The sequence below is a fragment of the Leopardus geoffroyi genome, chromosome C1 (assembly GCF_018350155.1).
Source record: "Leopardus geoffroyi isolate Oge1 chromosome C1, O.geoffroyi_Oge1_pat1.0, whole genome shotgun sequence".
NCBI lineage: Eukaryota > Metazoa > Chordata > Mammalia > Carnivora > Felidae > Leopardus > Leopardus geoffroyi.
Window position 1 is genome coordinate 91672067 of NC_059328.1, and position 22747 is coordinate 91694813.

The 22747-nt window shown below is 41.7% G+C and overlaps 1 long non-coding RNA gene across 2 annotated transcripts; it reads left to right on the forward strand.

The window, feature by feature from the left end:
• The first annotated feature begins 495 nt into the window (after positions 1–495).
• Positions 496–19452, forward strand: LOC123598354. 2 transcript variants are annotated; one of them, XR_006712565.1, is made up of 6 exons: positions 496–2565; positions 3412–3770; positions 5911–6042; positions 14276–14433; positions 15740–15961; positions 19260–19452. It is a non-coding gene; the product is annotated as an uncharacterized LOC123598354 (long non-coding RNA). The 2 variants fall into 2 exon arrangements; XR_006712566.1 differs by lacking the exon at positions 15740–15961.
• Positions 19453–22747: the final 3295 nt, after the last annotated feature.

Sequence of the window (22747 nt, forward strand, 5' to 3'; positions counted from 1 at the left end):
CAGAGTCAGGGTTCCTACCGGGACGCCAGTGGATCCCATTTGGTTTGGTTTTTGTTAGAAAGGATCCTATTTTCAGGTGGCTACTGCGGCCTACTGGCCTCGAGATCTCGAACTTGTGTTCTCTTCGTGTCTTAATTATTTTCTTTCTGTTGATTGTCTGGGCATCCTTCTCGGTTTTGCCTATCTTTGTCATGGATCAAAATCAGAGTACCCCCACCCCTCTGAGTCTCATACTAACCCATTTCCAGGACTATGGGAAAGCTGCCTCAAGGCCATAAAACTGTTACACATTCTTTCCTAATCATGCCTGAATGCCCCTACCCTGGATTACTGGGTAGAGACCTATTACATAAACTGCTTCTTTGAGATTCACTGAAGGGGGTATGCCTGTTAAAGTCAGCCAGGATGGCCCAACAATAGTAATGGTGACTGTGCCACTTGGGAAAGAGGGCCTACATACCCCGGGTACCCAATGAAAATGTTCACACAGTCGATCCCCTCCTTAAAAGTCTCTAGGCGGACTTTACCCAGGTATGGGCTGAGACCAATCCACCTGGACTGGCGATTCATCAAGCCCCAATAATTGTGGAACTTAAGGCGTCCGTGTTTCCAGTAAGACTGAAACAATATCCTATGTCCTGGGAGGCTAGGCGGGGAATCACTGTTTACATCAAGCATTTGCACAACTCGGGCATTCTGACCCCATGCAAGTCGCCATGGAATACTCCACTTCTCCCTGTCCGAAAGTCTAACTCATCCGACTTTCGGCCAGTTCAAGATCTGAGAGCAGTAAACGCCAGAGTAATGGATATTCATCCCACTGTACCCAACCCGTATACTCTCCTTAGTCTGCTTCCCCCTTCTGAGGTGTATTATACAGTTCTGGACTTAAAAGACGCCTTCTTTGCCATCCCACTGGCCCCACAGAGCCAGCCACTGTTCGCATTTGAATGGACCAATCCAGAAGAGGGAACAGCTGGACAGCTCACCTGGACGCAACTCCCCCAGGGATTCAAAAACTCCCCTACTCTTTTCAATGAAGCCCTGAACCAGGATTTAGAACCATTTTGAATCTCCAAACCGCAGGTAACTCTGTTGCAGTATGTTGATGATATCTTGCTGGCAGCCCCCTCTCATTCAGAATGCCTGAGTGCCACCAAGGAACTCTTGAGTCTTCTGCAAAAACTAGGATACCGAGTGTCAGCCAAAAAAGCGCAGATCTGTCACACTGTGGTCACTTATTTAGGTTACAACATTAAAAAAGGTAAGCGCTATCTCGGTGAACAAAGAATTCATGCTATACTCGATATTCCTCAGCCTAAAACTCGCAAACAAGCTCGCAAGTTCCTGGGGGCAGCAGGCTATTGCAGACTATGGATACCTGGCTTTGCTGAACTGGCAGTCCCTTTGTATGCCACTCTCAAGGGGTCTCCGGAGTCCTTCACATGGGGGGAGACTCAAACTAAAGCCTTCCAAGCTTTACGAGAGGCTCTCATGACCCCATTAGCCTTGGCCCTGCCAGATCCCACTAAGCCATTCCATTTGTTTGTAGCTGAGAAAGGGGGAGTAGCTAAGGGAGTTCTGACTCAGCTCCTGGGAACTTGAGGCTGACCAGTGGCCTGTTTATCCAAAAGGCTAGACCCAGTTGCTTCCAGATGGCCCACATGCGTTCGACAGATAGCTGCCACCGCGCTACTAGTCAAAGATGCAGATAAACTAACCCTGGGACAGACATTGTCTGTTACAGGGCCGCATGAAGTGGAGGCCTTACTGCGGGCTACCCCAGAACGGTGGCTGTCAAATGCTTGGATTACCCAGTATCGAGCATTGCTGCTCGACCAGCCCCGGATACGTTTTTGTGCCCCCGCAGCCTTAAACCCAGCTACTTTGCTGCCCGAAGGACTAGGTCCCCCTCTACATTCTTGCCCAGAGACCTTAGCTACAGTTTCGTTCCTCTGCTCCGATCTCACGGACATTCCCCTACAGGATCCTGATATCAACATGTTTTCAGATGGCAGTAGTTTTGTGTTTCAAGGGCAAAGGTATGATGTTGCTGCGGTTAGGACAGAGGGCGAGGTTCTATGGCAATAGACGCTTCCCCCGGGAACCTCAGCCCAGTGCGCAGAGCTCATCGCGCTAACTAAAGCTCTGAAATTCTGTAAAAACAAGTCAGTTAATGTTTATACGGACAGCCGCTATGCCTTTGCAACTGTGCATGTTCACGGGTCCATCTATTAAGTGCGGCCTCCTCATGGCGAGGGCAAGGACATCAAAAAGCGGAAATTCTAGACCTTGTAACAGCCATCTGGGAACCTGTGAGACTCACGATCATTCACAGTCCAGGACCTCAAAAAGGCAACACCCTAGAGGCAGTCGGAAACTGCCTGGCTGAAGCGGCAGCCTGGGAAGCTGCCCTAACTGAAAGTAAAAGTGCTTTGGCGCTACGGATCTTGATAGACCCCCTGCTTCCGCAGGAGCCCAATTATACTCCTAAAGATTTGGAGTGGATTTCAAGAAAAGGAAGAAGTATGATACCGGGACAAAAGTGGTTTCAGGATCCTGAAGGTAAGATACTCTTACCCGCGGCACTTGGGCAACGCATGGTGCGTCTGCTCCACCAAAGGACTCCTCTGGGAAAAGCAAAGATGGTGGAATTGGTGCGGGAAGAAGTTCAGGGCGCAAGGGCTGGGAAAAGAGATTGAGGAGACGGTTGAAAAATGTGTAAGTTGTGCCCAAGTAAATCAGGGTGCAAATAAGGTTTCAGAAGCTAAAAGAGATAGAGGAACTGAGCCAGGCTGGTTTTGGGAAGTAGATTTTACTGAAATTAAACCAGGGAAATACAGATACAAGTATCTGCTCGTTTTTGTGGACACCTTCTCCGGATGGGTTGAGGCGTTCCCCACTAAATCAGAAACGGCTCAGGTGACAGTTAAATTATTAAATGAACTAATTCCTAGATTCGGGCTGCCTTTGAGCATAGGATCAGACAATGGCCCGGCCTTCACAGCACAGGTATTGCAGGGTCTAGCCAGAGCATTGGGAATAGATTGGAAATTACATCACGCATATAGACCCCAGATTTCCGGTCAAGTACAAAGGATGAATTGGACTCTAAAGGAGACCTTAACCAAATGGTCCCTTGAGACTGGCGAAAACTGGGTTGATGTTCTGCCTTTTGCCCTTTTGCGAGTGCGTTATACTCCATTTATCAAGGGATTGTCCCCTTACAAAATCTTATTTGGCAGACCTCCACCTATCTTGCCAAGGCTAGGGGACGACATAAAGGAACAGGAGAACAGGACCACTTGTTGGCTTCACTCATGGCCCTGTATCTTGTACAAAAGGAAATAACTAAGGCCTTGAAAGAAGCCTTCGTCCATCCTCCTGTTCTTCCCCACCCCTTTCAACCAGGAGACTTAGTTTGGTTCAAGAGGCACAAGCCTGAAACCCTGGAGCCGCTCTGGAAAGGACCACGTACCGTGATCCTGACTACACCAACGGCTGTGAAGACAGACGGTGTCCGAACCTGGATTCATCACTCTCAGGTTAAGAAAAACTGTGTGGAGGCAGAAACACCCAGGACTGATACGGGACCAGAGAACAAACAGCGATGGAAGGTCAAAAGGCACCCAGAGGATCCTTTAAAGATAAGACTGATGCGGGAATAATAATTGTCTGGGTTTATATAAGCTTGGGAGACTGTGTGGAACTGCACCCCTTGTCTTTTTGGCCATACTAATGGGAACTCAGACACTGTCACACGGAAGGTGGTAACCTCTAACGCCTCTCGTACTATGCCTTGTTTCTTGTTCGACCTGTGTGACCTGGTAGGAGAAGGATGGGGGTTGTAAACCTGGGCAAGAGCTCTCAGGAACATTGGGGAGAACAATTGTGGATGTGGAAATAGGGCACTAGAGTGAAATTTGCTTAAGATGCAGATAGAAAAAAAAAAATGAATGTGAAGGAGAGGGTCAATACCACTATACCAAATGGGGTTGTGAGACGCTAGCCCACTGGTTAACAGGACAGGACCTTGACCCCCTAATTACTCTCCTTAGAACCCCGAACCCCCAGTGTGAGGCCCAAGGAAAATGTAACCCAACACCAGCTCATCTATTTTCTCCTCATTCTGAGATACTGGGCACACTTGGGGCCTCCGAATGTATGATGTCATTATGCCCTTGGGGTTTGAGACCAATTTTAACCCTAGGGGACCTCCAAGGGCAGGGTTGGTGCCTAGTGTCTCATGCCAACAATTCTGGAGCAATGAGAGACCCTCAGTTTAGTAAGGAACAATGTTAGAGCCAGGGAACGTGCCAGGGAGGCCAGCAATAATTGGTATCACTCTTGGTCCCCCTGGCTCACATCGCTGCTCACCACCATGGCTGGGCCACTGCTATTGTTACTTCTGAGGTTAACTATCAGCCCATGCATTATTAATTGGTTAGTACAGTATGTCAAGAGGCGAGTTGGTGAAATAAAAATTATGATGATTAGGTCCAACTATGTCCCCTTAGTTCCTAACGATGAATCAAGGGATTGATTCACGGACAAGAAAAGGGAAATGTAAGGGTTAAATTGTAGTGTAGGGCTAACCTGTAGCCTTAAGAAATAACAGCTTTGTTTTAACACTATAGGTTAAGAGATAACAGCCTTATCCTATCAATCAAGGGATGGATTAGTGTTTGATTGGATTGGGGCAAGGGCCTGTTTGAACTGTTTCCACCTGGGAACTATTCCTTTGTTCTGCTCCCAGGTGATAATAAGATGATGTGGTCGGCTATAAAAGCTCTGAACCTTGGCTGTTCGAGACCATACTCTGGTCAAGAGTGTTGGTCCCAATCTAGCGGTTTGCCTTGCCTCTCATTGCAATAAACTTTGTTGTGACTGTCACTGGTGCCTGTAGCATTCTGTTTCAGGAGTTGTGTGGATGCAACACATCCAATGACTTTCAGTCTAAACTGGTAGACCAGTAATTACCATACCATGTTTGCTCACATAGAGAAGAAGCATATGGACTACTTGTGAAAACACATAGAAGACACATCCCTCTTATACCTATCAGGGAATAAGGGAAACTTTTGTTATCATTGAAAGTAGAACCCAGTCCCAGATTACTCTAGCCAACAGTCTAGGACCAGACCAAAAAAAGAAATCCTTTCCAAAAGCTGTATACTATGCAGCTCAGCATTTTAGTTTATGACCCATATCATGGCTGCTAACAAAGGAGACAGTGAAACTAATTGGTAAAGGGGTATTGCTAGGTTTTTTTAAAATTATTTTTAACATTTATTCATTTTTGAGAGACAGAGTACAAGTGACGGGAGGAGCAGAGAGAGAGAGGGAGACACAGAATCTGAAACAGGCTCCAGCCTCTGAGCTGTCAGCACAGAGCCCGACGCAGGGCTTGAGCCCACAGACCACAAGATCATGACCTGAGCTGAAGTCGGCCGCTTAACCGACTGAGCCACCCAGGAGCCTCTTTATTTTTTTTTTTTTATAGAGTTTTGAGAAGTAAAAAAAAAAAAATTAAAAAACTAGAAAGATCAGCCTCCAAATTATTTCTCATCTGCCAGGCAAATTTTCCAAGTATTATAAGTTAAAGATCAGCCTCTTGTCCCTAAAACAACTTATGTACCCGCCAGAACCCTGTTAACCTATCTATAACCCATCTATTGCCACCACTGATTGAGAGCTCACCATCAGCAGGCTCTGGGCTGAGGACTTTACATGGTGTATTGCATTTCATCCATCTGACAGCTTTCATGTTTGGGATCCTTAGTACCTATCCAGATAGGGAAACCCAGAAGGAGTTTAAATGCTTTGCCCAAGACATACAGATAATAAGTAATGGAGTGACATTTGTAGTAAAGACTTTCTGACTCCAAACTTTCTTTTTCAAAACTCCAGACTTTCTTACTTCTGCTTTGGACTTACTGTGTGTCAAGTACAGTTACCATCACTTAAGATACGGAGGTGAAGGTAACATGGAAGAAAGACGAACAAGGAATGACAAAACCCCAAGGCTGTCATATGTCATGGGTAAGTGTGGTGAGAAGCTCTACTCATCCCCCAGCTACTGTCCCCCTCCACACTCATGCTGCTGTGTCACCTGCACTCCTTACGTGTTCCTTAAATACACAAATATTCATACCTCAGGGCTTTTGCGTTTCCTTCTAGGTTTGCATGTAGTTTATCCCTCATATCACCTAGGTATCTGCTCAGATATCTGCTTAGCTAATCTGCACCCCTTTTCACTATATTCTTCCCGTGTTTTATTTTTCTTCATATCATTTAGCACTATCTGTATGCATGAATGTTTACATACACATACTCATTTATCTACCAGCGACTCCCCAGTTAGAATTTAAACTTCATGAAATCGGGGCTTTGTTTTATTGTCTATTTTATGTCCGGTGCTTTGTAGGTGACCAGTAAATATTTGTGAATAAATGGATGTGTCTCCTGGATGGCCTGGTGTCATGAGTGGTTAATGACATAGGCTGTCCCTGAAAAGTAGAACCAAAAGAAAAGTATAAGTCTCTATATACTTGTTTCTCCACTGAAGGTCTGGATCTATAATCTGAGTTAAGGTTCCCAAAGAAGCCTCCTGCTTCTACGAGACAGCATTCCTTTTCTTTGTCAGATAAACCTCTCTGTCTGTGAGAGGACCAGGTTTTAGACCACAATTGGGATTCTGAGCAAATATTCAGTCCCCACAACAGACTTTTCATTCTTCGTCATGAGTCCCATGTAGATCTCCTTGTCAGCAAGTCTGACTCTCAAGACACACTTACTGTGTTTCTGGGATGCCCTTGGTGAAGTTTAGGGCATAACTTTATCTACTTTGCTATAAGATGATAGAGACGCATGCTATGTAAAAATGGCTAAAGTTATTCATATATGCCTAGTAGAAGTGGGACCGTGGATTTACATGGCTCAAAAGCTGACTCTGAAACTATTGTTCCTTGGGCCCTATAATGACATCCTCTTGGTAATATCTCTTTTAATGAAGACGATGCATTCCAATGAAACCCTTAAGTGCAATAATTTATCAGAGGAGTAATGGCCTAGAAAGTCCCAGGGGGGTGATCCAGCTTTGGCAACTAGTGTGTTGCTTCTATTTCCCCCAAATTGCCTAAGAACAAAATAGATTCAGAGAAGCCAGTGTATACAGAAGCATCAGTGGGGCTCCATTCTCCAGGGTAGTCCTCAGCCTGATCCCTGCAGCTGTAGTTGCCAAGAATTTGTGTAATTTAAAAACAAAACAAAACAAACACTTTTAATTTATTTTTTATTTTGTTATTTGTTTTTAGAAAGAGAGAGCGTGCACAAGCAGGGGAAGGGCAGAGGGAGAGGGTGAGAGAGAGAATCTCAAGCAGGGTCCACACTCAGCACGGAACCCATGGGATCATGACCTGAGCTGAAATCAAGAGTTGGATGCTTACCTGACTGAGCCACCCAGGTGCCCCAACACTCTGCCCTTTAAAATAATGGTGTACTTCATAGGTACCGGATGCTCATGAAATCTTTATTGATAAAATCTCATTTCTTGCCATTCGGTGCCACCCTGAACACACAGTATGGCGGGAAAATGCATTCACATTCCAAAGACCTAGATAACAACTTAAAGGCTTAATTTTGGGTAAGCATTGCCATCACTACACACACATACAGAGGCTCCTCCATGCCCTGCAGTCGTCAGGCACGTCCTGTACATGCTCTCTTTGATCCCTGAATAGCATCACATCTAGTGAAGATGATGGAGACCGCCTTACCTGGGCTCTCCCTATTCTCATGACCAGGCAAGGACCCACCTTCTCCCCAGTCAGGCCAGGCCCTAAACTATTCTTGAGATAAATTCCCTGCATCCTCAGATGTTGCCTTAGCCACCATCATCTCAAAACATAGACATCAAATGGAATTGAATCTTCAGCAAGTTCTTTGAAGATCAGAAACTCTCTAAGCCCACTCCAAACCTTGGTCAGAGGATCTTTGTATCCAAAGGGCTGTAAATAGCTCTTATTTATGGAGCCTTTTACTATGTGCTAGTGTGGTTGGAGCATAATGAGCAAAGGGTAGGGAGGTATGAGGTGAGGTGAACACAGGTAGATAGGGCCCAGATCAAGAAAACACTTGTTTAGAGGGATTTGAGAGACCTGAGAGGTCCCCTTTCAATAGGTCACAAAGCTTGTTATTGACAAAGCTGGGACTCAAATCCAGGCTTACCTGCCCCCCTGGCCCACGCTTTTAACAATTATGATGTCCTAATTGTACTCATTACCATTGTGTCAACTTTCTTTAGAAATTTCCACTTTTTATTTATAGTTTATTTTTTTTCCAGTCCATCTTCCCTTTTCTTAAATCCCTTCATGGGCAAATTTCTTAAAATATCCATCTATACCCATTGCCTCCCAATTCCCAACACCCACCCTCCTCTCTGTCTTGTAAAATCCATTCTCTGCTCCAATTCTTTCAGGAAACCCCTTCCTCATGGAGTTCCAGTGTGGTTACTGAACCTCAGTTCTAATGGATTTTTTCAGCCCTTATTTCTCTCAATGTCTCTACAGCATTTAATACCTTTTCCTTCCAGAAAATCTCTTCTCCTTTAGCTTCTGTCACAGCAAAACAACTTCTTATGCTCCTATGCTCCTATATATGCTCCTGTCCCCCAAATTTGTGATTGTGCTTCTGTTCTCAACCCTCTTCTCTAGGTAGTCATTTTCCTCAGGTCAACTACCACCTAGAAGTACGTGATTCTTAAGCACTAAAGTGTCTTGAATTCTTTGATTGTAAATCAGCTCATGGACTGAATTCTTCTTTCATCCCCAATTCATTTCTCCTATTACACTTCTTATTTCTTTCATTTTTAATTTTTAAAATTGTTTTAATGTTTATTTTTCAGAGAGAGAGAGAGAGAGAGAGAGAGAGAGAGAGAGAGAGAGAGCATAAGCAGGGGAGGGGCAGAGAAAGAGGGAGACAGAATCTGAAGCAGACTCCAGGCTTTGAGCTGTCAACACAGAGCCCGATGGGGGACCCGAACCCACAGACCATGAGATCATGACCTGAGCTGAAGTCAGATCCTTAACCGATTGAGCCACCCAGGTGTCCCTCTTCTTATTTCTTTTAAAGGCAACCTAATTCTTCTAGTACGTGAGGCTGGGAAACTTAGTCATCCTAGAACCTTCACTCAATTCTCATAGCTCATTGCTCAACAAATCATGTAAATTCCATCATGACAACATTTCTCCTATGCATCAATCTCTTCTATCACACTGCCATATTTTAATTTCATATTATCTCTCACCTTAATTATTGAACATACTTTTCTGCTTTCCTATACATTGACATGAAAGCAATCTTTCAAAAATTTAATCCAACATTCCAATTAGTCCTCATGCCCTCATAATAAAATATGTACTCTTAACTATGGCTTAATGGTATCAATCAGGACAGGTTGGGATTTGCTGAAGTAACAAACAATCTCTAATGTCTCCATACCTGAATGATACATTTCTTTTTATTTTCCTCCTTTATTTTTATTGAGGCAAAATTGATATATAACATTATATTAGTTTCAGGCAGACAAGATATTCAATATTTGTATACACTATGAATTGATCACCACAAAGTCTAGTTACCAATCGTCACCATATAAAGTTACAAAACATTGTTTTCCCTTGTGATGAGAACTTTCAGGATTATTCTCTTGCTAACTTTCAAGTGTGCGCTATAGTATTATTAACTATAGTCACTGTGCTGTGCATACATCCCCAAGCCTGATTTATTTTTAATTGGAAGTTTGTACCTCTTGATCCCCTTCACCTTTTCACCCAGCTCTAACCACCCCCTCCACACTAGCAACCATCGTTTTGTTCCTTGTATCTATGAATTTTGCTTTGCTTTGTATTGTTTCATTTGTTTCTTTTGTTTTTTAGATTCTACATATAAGTGAAATTATACACCATTTGTCTTACTCTGCCTGACTTATTTCACTTAACATAATTTAAAGGTTCATACATGTGGTCACAAATGGCAAGATTTTATTCTTTTTCATGGCTGAGTAGTATTTGTATATACGGATATATATGATGGATATATGTATCCATTCATCCATCAATGGACACTTATGTTGCTTCCATATCTTAGCTATTGTAATAATGCTGCAACGAACATAGGGGTCCATATATCTTTTTGAATTAGTGTTTTCATTTTCTGAATACTTAGTAGCAAAATTTCTGGATCAATCATATAGCAGTTCTATTTTTAATTTTTTGAGGAAACTCCATACTATTTTCTATAGTGACTGCACCAATTTACACTCTCAAAACTTTCCCAAAAACAGTGCACAAGGACTCCCTTTTCTCCACATCTTCACCAATATTTGTTATTTCTTGTCTTTTTTATAATAACCATTCTAACAGGTGTGAGGTGATATCTGATGATGGTTTCTATTTATATTTCCCTGATGATTAGTGATATTGAATATCTTTTCATGTACCTGTTGGCCATCTGTACATCTTCTTTGTGAAAATGTCAATTCAGATCCTCTGCCCATATTTTAGTCAGAATGTTTGTTTGTTTTGCTATTGAGTTGTATGAATTATTTATATATTTTGGATATTAATACCTTATCAGATAAATAATTTGCAAATACCCCATTCAGTGTGTTGCTTTTTAATTTTGTTGCTTTAATTTTCCTTTGCTGTGTGGAAGCTTTTTATTTTGATGTAGTCCCGTTTGTTTATTTTTGCTTTTGTTGTCTCTGTTTTTGCTGTCAAATCCACACAATCGTTGCTAAGATCAATGTCAAGGAGATTATCACCTATGTTTTCTTCTAGAGGTTTTATGGGTTCAGGCATTACATTCAAGTCTTTAATCCATTTTGAGTTAATTTTTGTGTAAGATAGTGGTTTAGTTTCATTCTTTTGTATCTGACTGTCCAATTTTCCTTGTGTGCCTGGAATAAATCCCACTTCATCATGATGCATCATGCTTGTAATTTAGTTGAATTTGGCTTGCTAATATTTTGTTGAGGATTTTTGCACCTATATTAATCAGGGATATTGGAGTATAATGTGTGTGTGTGTGTGTGTGTGTGTGTGTGTGTGTGTGTCCTTGTCTTGTTTTGGTAGTAGGATATCACTGGCCTCATAAAATACGTTTGGAAGCATTTATTCCTCTTCAATTTTTTGGAAGAGTTTGAGAAGGATAGGTATTAAATCTTTGAATGTTTGGTAGAATTCACCAGTAGAGCTGTCTGGTCCTGGGCTTATGTTTGTTGGGAGATTTTTGATTATTGTTTCAATCTCCTTATTAGTAATTGGACTATTCAGATTTACTATTTCTTCCTAATTCAGTCTTGGAAGAATGTATGTTTCTACGAATTTAACCATTTCTTAAAGGTTGGCCAACATTTTGATATATAATTTTTCTTAGTAGTCTCGTATGATCCTTTGTATTTCTGTGGTATCAGTTGCAAGTTCTTTTTCATTTATGATTTAATTTATTTGAGCCTTCTTTTTTCTTGGTGAATTTAGCTAAAGATATGTCAATTTGTTTATCATTTCATAGAACCAGGTCTTAATTTTAGTTCTTTTCTATTGTCTTTTAAATCTCTATTTCATTTATTTCTTTTCTGATCTTTGTTCTTTCCTTCCTTCTACTGATTTTGGGCTTCGTTTGTTTTTCTTTTGCAAGTTGCTTTAGGTGTAAAGTTAGATTGTTTATTTGAGATTTTTCTTGTCTCTTGATGTCAGCTTGTATCACTATCAACTTCCTTCTAAGAACTGCTTTTGCTGCAGCTCATAGATTTGGTATGTTGTATTTCCATTTTAATTTGTCTCAAGGTATTTTTTTATTCCACTTTTGATTTCTTCATTGACTCGTTGGCTGTTCAGGAGCATCTTGTTTAATCTCCACATATTAGTGACTTTTCCAGTTTTCTTCTTATGATTGATGTGTAGTTTCAAAATATTGTAGTCAGAAAAGGTGCTAGATGTGATTTCAATCTTCTTCAATTTATTGAGACTTATTTTGTGGCCTAACATATTATCTACCCTAGAGAATGTTTCATGTGCACTTGAGAAGAATGTGTATTCTTCTATTTTTGGATGGAATGTTCTGCATATATCTATTAAGACCATCTGGTCTAGTGTGTCATTCAAGACCAATGTTTCTTTATTGATTTTCTGTCTGGATACTCTAGCCATTGATGTAAGTAGGGTGTTAAAGTCCCCTACTACTATTGTATTGCTGTCAATTTCTCCCTTTAGGTCTGTTAACAATCGCTTTGTATACTTAGGTACTCTTATGTTGGGAGCACAAATATTTACAATGTTATATTGTCTTGTTGAATTGACCTCTTTACCATTATGTAATGCTTTTCTTTGTCTTTTATCACAGTCTTTGTTTTAAAGCCTGTTTCGTCTCATATTTTCTCCAGCTTTCTTTTGGTTTCCATTTGCATGAAATGTGTGTTTCTGTTCTTTCACTTTCAATCTGTTTGTGTCCTTAGATCTGAAGTGAGTCTCTTGCAGGCAGCATATGGATGGGTTTTTGTTTCTTATACATTCATCCATTCTGTATCTTTTGATTAGAGAATATAGTCTATTTACATTTAAATTAATCATTGATAGGTATATCCTTATTGTCATTTTGTTAATTTATTTCTGATTGTTTTGTAGTTCCTCTTTGTTCCTTTCTTCTTCTCTTGTGATTTGATGACTTTCTTTAGTGTTAGGTTTAGATTCCTACATTCCCTGAGAGCTACTCCATAGCCTCTAGGTGCATAGAAAACCTAAAGTATGCCTTTCAGGTTGAAGCTCCAGGACAAGTAAATAGGCCTTTTTCACAGGAAGACTGGAGGATATGTTTCAGTCTGCTGTGTAGTGTCCTGGGGGTGGTGGCCTGCCAAGAGCTGTCTCTCTGTTTGTTACAGTACTGTGGACTCAGGAATGCAAGGCCCCCTGACCACTAAAACCAGGCAATCAAGGAGAGTCCCCTGTGTGGTCTGCAAATGTGCACCAGCTTTAGCAGGGCAGTGGATGAGCACAGGAACCGTATACCCCTGCTGGTGTTCGCAGGGCAGTGAGAGAGAGCATTTATTTTTCATTCACACGACGTCTGATGGGTTCAAAGGAACCTGATATGACTCTTCACAGAAGCTGCCCTCTACAAGATGGCTCAGTATTACACTGCCATGTCAACACATGTTTTTATAATCTTATGACAACACAACCAGATATAGAGTTGAATACCAGTAATTAAGTGCTTCTTCCTATACACATTCCATTGGATACAGGGAATCAGATGGCCATGCCTAATTTCAAGGTGTATGTAAGTATAGTCCTTCCCTGTGTCCAGAAAAAGAGGGCAACAAGACTTCAGTGAACAGTAAAAAAGTTCGCCACAGCTTGCACATGTTTGAATGGTCTGTTCCCTGCTTTTCTAGCTAAGCTCATCTTTGGTTACTCTCATCCCTCTTTCAACAATCTACGTCCCAGCCTTCCTGCAGTAATTCCAGTTTTCCCAAACACAATATGACTTTCTTCCATACATTCTTGCTTAAATTCCCAAGATTCATAATTAAGGTTATCTATCTAATAAAACTTTCCTGACCCTCAAGAACATATTAGATGCCCTGTTAATGGGTCTGCATAGACCTGCATTTATTGTATTAACATAGATTTTTCATTTTGTACTGAAATTGACTGTACTGAAATTTTTTTGACTGTGATATTACCCTGAGGCTCTGAGAATAGGTAGCATTTCTTATTCATATTCATATTAATATCTTACTCAGACCCATCTAATAGGTGCTCAGTAAAAATTGGTTCAATAACTACATTATCTAGCACATAAAGTCCAGGTTTCTTAACTTAACCATTATCTGGCCCCTACCTCCTTTCCAGGGTTGGCTCTGTTATGTGCCTTTATGAACCTTATTTTATCACATAGTTAAGTTACTTACTATTTCTATTACATGCCCCACATTTTCCAATCTTTGCATCTTTGTTCATACTGCTTCTTTATCATGAAATCTTTCTTAGCCACATTTTTGTACTTTTAGGTCCTACAGATATTTCAAAGGCCAGTTCTAAAGACAGTTCTATTTCCAGCCTGAAATAATGTCTCCCTCCTCTAAATGCCCATCAAATTTTACCCATAGCCTATAATACTACTTTATCAAACAAAGTGTTCAGTAAAGGTTTGTGGGATGAATGTTGAATGTTCTACACAGTATAAAATAATTTCCATTCCCTTCTCACCTTAGAAACAAGAAGTGGGGACATCAAAAATACATGAAATATTCAACACCCTATTCGGTCCCTATTAACAAGCTGCTGGAACCATGACCCTGGAGTGCAGAAATATCTGTGCAACTTTAAATGAATTATCAACAATCAACATTTTGCCAAGGAAAACCAATAGGTATGTCTTATTTGTTGTTTTTCCTTATTCTTTCTTCCTGTTGGATTTATTAATGCCCATATCATTGGAGCAATAATAAGCCATAAAATTAATGTCCAATGTCTTTTCTGGCTTAAGACTTAATTTATTCCCCAAGCCTTAGACTCTGGCACAATTAGGTTTTGATGCATGTACATTTCTGCTTACTCGGGACTTAGTAGGAAAGGACTCCACATTTTGAATGGCCTCATAAATATATATTGAATTTAATTTTCTAACATGCAAAACCCATTTTCCTGTTGTTCAAAAGTTTTTTCAGGCTGGGGGTAGAGCAAGTTTCTATTAAGTATTTTTGTGGTGTGCCATTAATTAGTTCATAAATCAACATGTCTCAGAATTGCACAGATTACCCTAAAGTCCATACACTTAGCATCCCAACATACAACTGCATTCTTCAGTCTCACCCATGTCTTGCAAAGGTTTTGTTCCAAGCAATTAAGATTGTTGGGGTCACTTGGACATTAATAAGAAGTCAGTCATACTTCAACAGTTTTTACTACATTCCTTTAAAAAAAAGTTACTATATTTAATTATACAATTACATAGTTTACAAAAATATCAGTGGAGAAAATACTGATGAACTAAAAGATAAAAAAGTCTCCCAAGATCCTCACCGCCACAAGAAACAACCACAGTTAATATGCATGTTTTTAGTTCATTCAATCCCTAAGCCTTTCTTTCTTTATTGTTTTAAAACTACTTCCTCACTTCTAGTCAAAATGCTTTATGTGCTTTATTGCCCACATTCACTGCTGGTCACTATGCATTTTTTTTTTTTTTTGATGAGACTATGAAATTGTGAATTCTCTCAGTGGAACAAGAACGGGAATAGGAGCAACAACTCAAAAGATAAGAATTATCTTACATTGGATACTCTCCTCTTGCTTCCAGTGTCACTGAAGCCACAAACTGTCTGGCTCCATTACATACCCTGCTGGTGCAGCCACTCTGCCCTCACCTGGGCACAGGCAAGGAGTATGCACAGAAGCCACGGGCCTCTGCCTTTCCTGATTTGAAGTGCTTCAGACTTTAAAAGCGTATAGATGAGGAGCACGTGGGTGGCTCAGTCGGTTAAGCATCTGACTTCAGCTCAGGTCATGATCTCATGTTTTATGATTCTGAGCCCCCCGTCGGGCTCTGCGCTGACAGCTCAGGGCCTGGAGCCTGCTTCGGATTCTGTGTCTCCCTCTCTCTCTGCCCTTCCCCCACTTGCACTCTGTCTCTCTCAAAAATAAATAAACACTAAAAAAAGTGTTTTTTTTTTAAGTTTATAGATCAAATGAGGAAGCAAAGACACATGATGGAGGAACATGGCAAAACATTTAGCTATGACTTTGGCTGAAAGCAGAGTGACCTGGAGACAGATTCCTTTCTTTTTCTTCACCCCTAGCTCCAAGCTCCAAAAGATTTAAGTAGGCCAAAATCATCATTACTGATAATGTTCCAAGGCAGGGGTCATTCATTATAAACAAATAAGCACATGATCCAGGTAATGTTCCAGGACATCTCAAAAATATGGCCCCAAACTTTCTTGACACCTAGACCCACATAAACCTTACTTTCTAATTACCAGGTAAATTCAAAAACTGAACATATTCTTCTCTCAGAGATGGTTAAGGCTGATTTTTTTCTTCAATCATCCACTAACATAGGTTAAAGTGTTCTCACTAAGTATTCAAAGTAAAAGGAGTCAGAAAGCACAACTATTTGAAAAAAAAGATTTACCAAGGTAAATGAGCCAACAGGAACTTCTTCATGACACATGCTGGAAGCGGATGGAAGGGATGAAGCATGCCAAACTCACGGAGGAGGAAAGAATGGAGAAGAACTGTAGCGAAATAGAGCGGGAGATGCAGGTATTATTCAGATAGGTCTTCAGGGAAGACAAAACAAGGTGGAGCACCTGGAAAGGGCAAATACATCCATTAAAAGAAGAGGAGAAAAGCTGAAGAGGCAGAGTGAAGCAAGGAGGCTGAAGAGGAGAAAGGGAACGCAAGAAGGAAGTAGATAGGGCACCATTCCCTGACCTTCTGTGTACTTCTGCTCCTGGAGAAAGGAGCTCAGACACTGCCTTTCATGCTGTTCCTATGGCTCTGAAAGATGAACTTCACTGAGGGAGAAAAACACTGGCCATGTCTTCAGTTCCACGTAAAGTCCATTTTTCAATGTGGCCTAGAGTGAAATGAGCACTTGATTCTGTAATGTCTCCTTGTGCATATTTCCATATATTCAACATCTTTTTTTTTATAATTCTTACTCTGTAAGTAAAAAAATAATAATTTCCTAAGCCAGAGAGGCCTCCTTAAGTGACAAAGCCATGTAAAACAAAACCAAACAAAAAGCAATGAACTGTGGAGAATCACAAACATCGGTTCATCCATCCACCTGTGCAACCATTCCTTACCTATTCATTTCTCGTCTGTTCATTATTTCTTTGTCAATTCTTATTTATTCACTCTTTATCCCATGAAGGCACTGTTGTTAGTCATGAATAGATCAATAAAATGAAGATTTTTATCTTCAATGAGTTTTCTCTCTGAGATATAATCAACATTTCCATTCTGGCAAAAACACACAAGAAATTCCTTGTTTTTTGTCTTAATCCTGCATTCCTAGCTTTGGGTCCTAGTCTCCAAAATACACAGAGAAAAAGCCTCTCCAGAGCAATAGCCTAATTATGTTATCAACTTAAGGGGGGGGGGGGCAAAAAAAACCCTTTTATTTGCATTAGATCTCTCAGTATTCAACAGGTTTTCTTTTACTAGGAGAAACAAACCATGCTGAGCTCCACCTGTAGCCTGCCATGCAGTGAGTGGCTGACAGACCCATCCCTTTCTTTTCCCCCTTTAAGACTGTTCACATCCCCCCCCCCTGTGAGGGAAGCTCAATGGGGTTTAATCATTCTCATTAAGAAAAGTCTAAGACTAATCAAGGTGACTAGAGTTCACAGATACCTGGTATCTGACCCTTAATCCAGTATTCTTTTCACCTGACACCTCACCACCTATTGGTTGGACAAATACTAGGGGAAGAAATTAAAATGGCAAAGAAAATCCCATTTGGCTTTGAATGGTTGGAAGCTGTTTGCACCACAGGGATTTTTCTGCACCTCCATGGAGATGACCGACCCCTCAGCTCCCATATACCTTGGTCTCTACAACATACTAGGTCCTCTTCTGCAGTAGCAACAACAACTTTGCTTGGCTGGCCTCTCAGAAATCCTGTCAGGTGAAAAGCAGCAGCTTCCCAGTGACAGCCGCTGCCATTCCCTCCTTCTGCCATCAGAATAAAAGCCAAAGTTCTCATAATGGGCTTGAGGCAAGAGACCATCAAGCTCTCCATCGTCTGCCACCCTGCACCCCCGCTCTCTGTTCTGGCAAAGGCACCACAACAGGGCACCCTTGCTGACTCAGAACAGACTAAGCTTCCTCCTACCACAGGGCTTTTGCTCTGCTGTTTCCTTGGCCTGGAACACTCTTTTCCCAGATACCCTCAGTAGCCACTTCTATGCTGCCTTTAAGTCCTTGCCCATATGTCACTTTTTCCATAAGGCTCACCATGTCCGCCATACTTATCATGTCAACTACCTCCTTCTTGGCTCGCCCCTCTTTTTTTTTCTGTTGGTTTTGTGTGTGTGTGCCAGAGCACTTATCATCTTCTAAAATATATATTGTACTTAATATGCTGATTACTTATCATCTGTTCCTGCCTCCTTTGCTTATATTATCCAAAGGTATAACGCAAGAGGCACATGGGGCATGTTTATCAAGATTTTGTTGAATGAATGAATGAACACATCCCTAGACAGAAGTCCCAAGTTGATTAAAATAGATGCATGGTAGATATCATTCCTATACTGAGATCCATGGGAGCAATTAGGTCTTTCAAACAGTTATCTTTTATAACATTAGAGTTGCTTGAGTATCTTTTGTTGTTGTTGTTTTTTCCCCTCATGGAAATAATTCCCAAGAGATCCTGGGCTCCCTTAATCCTGCACTATCTCCCCGCAGGAGCCACATCCCCCAGAGCCGCCTGCACTGTCAAAGCAATTAAGGGGCTGCACTGACTGGAGCTCCTTCCTGCCCCGTCTGAGCCAGGTTCCCTTTAAGGCAGTCCACCTGGAGGCCACCCCTTGCGTACCCAGTCAAGGCTGCTCACACCTTAGCTTCCCCGGCCGGCAGCGTGTTTTCCTGTTTAGTCCATGTTAACATTCCACTGCAGGTTCTCCTAACTGGCACCTATTCTGTCTGATAAACCTTGTCCTCCCCCTTCCTGCTTCAGTCTTCTCTTCTCTTATAGAAACATTATTTATTTATAACATACCCTAACAGACAACTCTATAGCCAAGAAGGAAGAAGGAAGCGTACCTCTTCCCAACAATACCCACGTGGGATATTAAGGGCGATTTTTCCCCTTGCAAGAGAAAGGCTAGAAGAGTGGCATAGGCTTAAAGGAGCCAGAGCTGGTGAGGTGGGGATGAAGATCTGGGGAGCCACCATCAGGGTGGGCTTGCTACACCATCTCCTCCGGAGCCCCCCTCCCAAAGCCCTCCTCATGCTTCCTCCTCAGTGAGGGACTGATATATATTTGGAAGTGGAAAGCTCTGACCTCTCACATCTGTTTAAGTGGGCCATGCACCACAGAATGCATCTTGCAGGGGGAGGGAGCAAGGAGAGCTTTTAATTTTCCTTAATTTGTCTCGGTTTTCATTTCCATTTGAATGGTATGTGTCAGAAGACCTCTGTGTGGTGAAATGTCTTACCCTTGTCATTATTTCCTCTCCACAGTCTGCCTCATGCCCAGGAACTACACCTAGGAGTCGTTTCTGGCAGGAGCCCATCCCTTCTTGAACTTTCTGGGTATGTCTCCAATCCACCTTTGCTGCATTATAACAAGAATGCCTGTGACCATTTTTAGGGTATGGGGCATAGGCTTTCAGGAGGTTGCTTTGCAGTAAATAATTATTGATCCACTGCTTAACCACCTAAGTAAGACATTTGTAATCTTGTGACCATGTTGCACAATGTCTGGGAGGCCACATGAACCATTACCAGAGAAAATCCAATCTTACTCTTAGCCCATCACAAACATGCTGAGGCCAGAGCATGGCACAAACAGGATCTTTACGGCTCTCCTCGGGTTCAGAGGGAGGCCTGCCTCTCCTCTCTCCTTTCTCCTTTAGGTCTCTCTGCCCCCCCCCCCCGGAGTCCCGTCTCCACCTAGTTATGGCTTCCATGCATGCTAAGTAGATAATCACACTATTTAGCATAAAGCATCTGAAAGACAAACAGACTCTGATTTGCTAATATCTGTCCTCTCTCAAGCATAATATTAAGAGTTAAAAACCTAAGGAGCTCTGATTGCATGGCAGACACTGTGCTAAGCACCTTACGTGTATTATCTCATTCAAAGTCATAGACTGGGAGGTGACACACGGAAAGCCATACAGCTCAGTAGTAGATAATTCAGAATCCAAATGCAAGCTCTCTAATTCTAGAGCTTCATGAAGTAGGACCTAGAGCAGTACTGAGAAGGTTAAAGGAGCTGAGACATACAAAGCATGTAAAACATTGCCTGGCACGTGTACATGGTGAGACTCCAGGCAAAGCCGTGCTTCCCGCAGGGACAGACATGGATAGAACCAACCAGGAGGAGGGAAAGAGGAGGTAAGTGGTGTCACACACTCATTATTTGGAAAGTGTATATGAAGAGCAAAGGTTAAAAAAAAAAAAAGTTGCATGGGGAAGCTTTCTTTCCCATAACAAATCTACAGAGTGACTACTAAGGGCCAGGCCCTATGCTAGGTGGAAAGACGCAACCTAATTATTGCCTCAAAAAAAAGACAGAGGAACAGACTTATAAATGGATAAGTCCACAAAGTGTTGTAGGCCTTGTTAGAGCAGGATTTACAGAGAAGAGGGAGCGGCTGATTCCTACAGGGGTGGGGTTCAGGCGGGAAGGATTTCATAGGAGTGCCATTGGCCAGAATGAGGACCTCCAATTTGTAATACAACTACCACAACAACAAGGGGCCTTGGAATCAACATTTTCCTAGTTCCATCTGCTAAGCCTGGCAGCTTCCAGGAGCCACTCACAGACGTCTGAAGGATATTTCTGGTCACATCCCCCTTCGTCAGTACAGTAGGAAGCAGACATTGTTCACTACTGCCGTATGCTTAATGAAGTGTAGAGATTAAATCCAAACACACAGTCACATAAACCTCTTTAGCTTCGATGACTAAATCCTTTGTTCCACAAAGGTCATGTTTGTGTAGATATAAGAAGGTGTTAGGCAGTGAACTTGGGTTTACATTCCAGTTTTGTTTGGTTTTTATAGACTTCAGATCCTAATAATTTTCTGTCCTGCCCATATTACCACATTTCCGTGTTGTCATTATGCCAGGCTAAATACTTGCAGAATTAGAACAAACCCAGGAGAATGTGACAGAGTGGGAAGGATCCTGGACCTGGAGTTTGCTAATTTGGCGTCTAATCTCTGCTTTTCCATTTATTAGCATTGCTGTAACTTGGATTGCTCATCTGTGAAATGGGTTTCATAATAGGTACAAAGTGAGTTGCGACTCTGGAACTTGGAGGGAAATAAGATTGACTTTTGAGAATTCAACTAGTGGAATTTCACATGATGGATGCGACAAGCATCTGTGATAGTAAACTAGAAGATTCTCTGTGACTTGTAGCTTTAGAAACACCCCAAATTCCAATCAGGTTGGTCTGGATGCAAACTCAGGGTGGGTAAACTTAAAGATAAGATTTAGTAGGAAAAAAGTCAATAGTATTGAATCCTCCTCCAAGAAAGATTTTGTCAATAAAAAGATAATCTAGGATAGGCAGTGGGGTCAGTCAACCCAAATCCAGCTTGCTGCCTGTTTTTGTAAATAAAGTTTTGTTGGAACATTTGCTTAGATATTGTCTATGGCAGGGTTTTTTTTCTTTTTGTGCCATAATTACAAAGTTGAGTAGTTATGACAGAAATCATATGGCCCACTATACTTAAAATATATATTATCCTGCTTTTTACAGAAAAAAACTTCCTAATCCCTAATGTAGATTAGCCTTTGATTTCCCAATCTTTGATCTCTTCTAACACATCTCCAAAATAAAATATACTCCCATTAGCTCCCAAATTGGAGCTGAGGGGCCCTGGTTCTTATCAAAATCTCCATATGTGGGGTGCAATTAAAAGTGCCCTCTAGTGTGGATGTAGTGATGGAAACGCCAGGGCTTCCAATTTTGGACAAAATCTCAGACGAGATGCCGGATAAGTCCAACACAAAAAGTTAGTGCCCCTGATAGACCATTTCCATCCTGGAGATGAATGCATCAAGCTGCCATTTAATACTCAGATATAGAATTCCCCTGCTCTACTCCACAACCCTAAAGCAACCTTCTAGTAATTTGACTTCCCACGTAGAGTGCCCCCTAGAGAGCTGGTCGAGTTGACATTTGTCTACTTGCTGGTTGCACTGCTCATTGCAAATGACTAAATGATGGTCCTGACTTGTCTATGTCAGTCTCTGTGAACTTAACTGCTTCAGTCCCTGAGAGGCAGATATACTCTCAATGTACCAGCACACTCAGGGTTCTGAATCTGCAAGGTTGTCATAAGATCATGGATTCCCTCTTGCACTGTTGGTGGGAATGCAAACTGGTGCAGCCACTCTGGAAAACAGTGTGGAGGTTCCTCAAAAAATTAAAAATAGACCTACCCTATGTCCCAGCAGTAGCACTACTAGGAATTTACCCAAGATATACAGAGTACTGATGCATAGGGGCACTTGTACCCCAATGTTTATAGCAGCACTCTCAACAATAGCCAAATTATGGAAAGAGCCTAAATGTCCATCAACTGATGAATGGATAAAGAAACTGTGGTTGATATACACAATGGAGTACTATGTGGCAATGAGAAAGAATGAAATATGGCCCTTTGTAGCAACGTGGATGGAACTGGAGAGTGTTATGCTAAGTGAAATAAGTCATAGAGAGAAAGACAGATACCATATGTTTTCGCTCTTATGTGGATCCTGAGAAACTTAACAGAAACCCATGGGGGAGGGGAAGGAAAAAAAAAAAAAGAGGTTAGAGTGGGAGAGAGCCAAAGCATAAGAGACTCTTAAAAACTGAGAACAAACTGAGGGTTGATGGGGGGGTGGAAGGGAGGGGAGGGTAGGTGATGGGTATTGAAGAAGGCATCTTTGGGATGAGCACTGGGTGTTGTATGGAAACCAATTTGACAATAAATTTCATATATTAA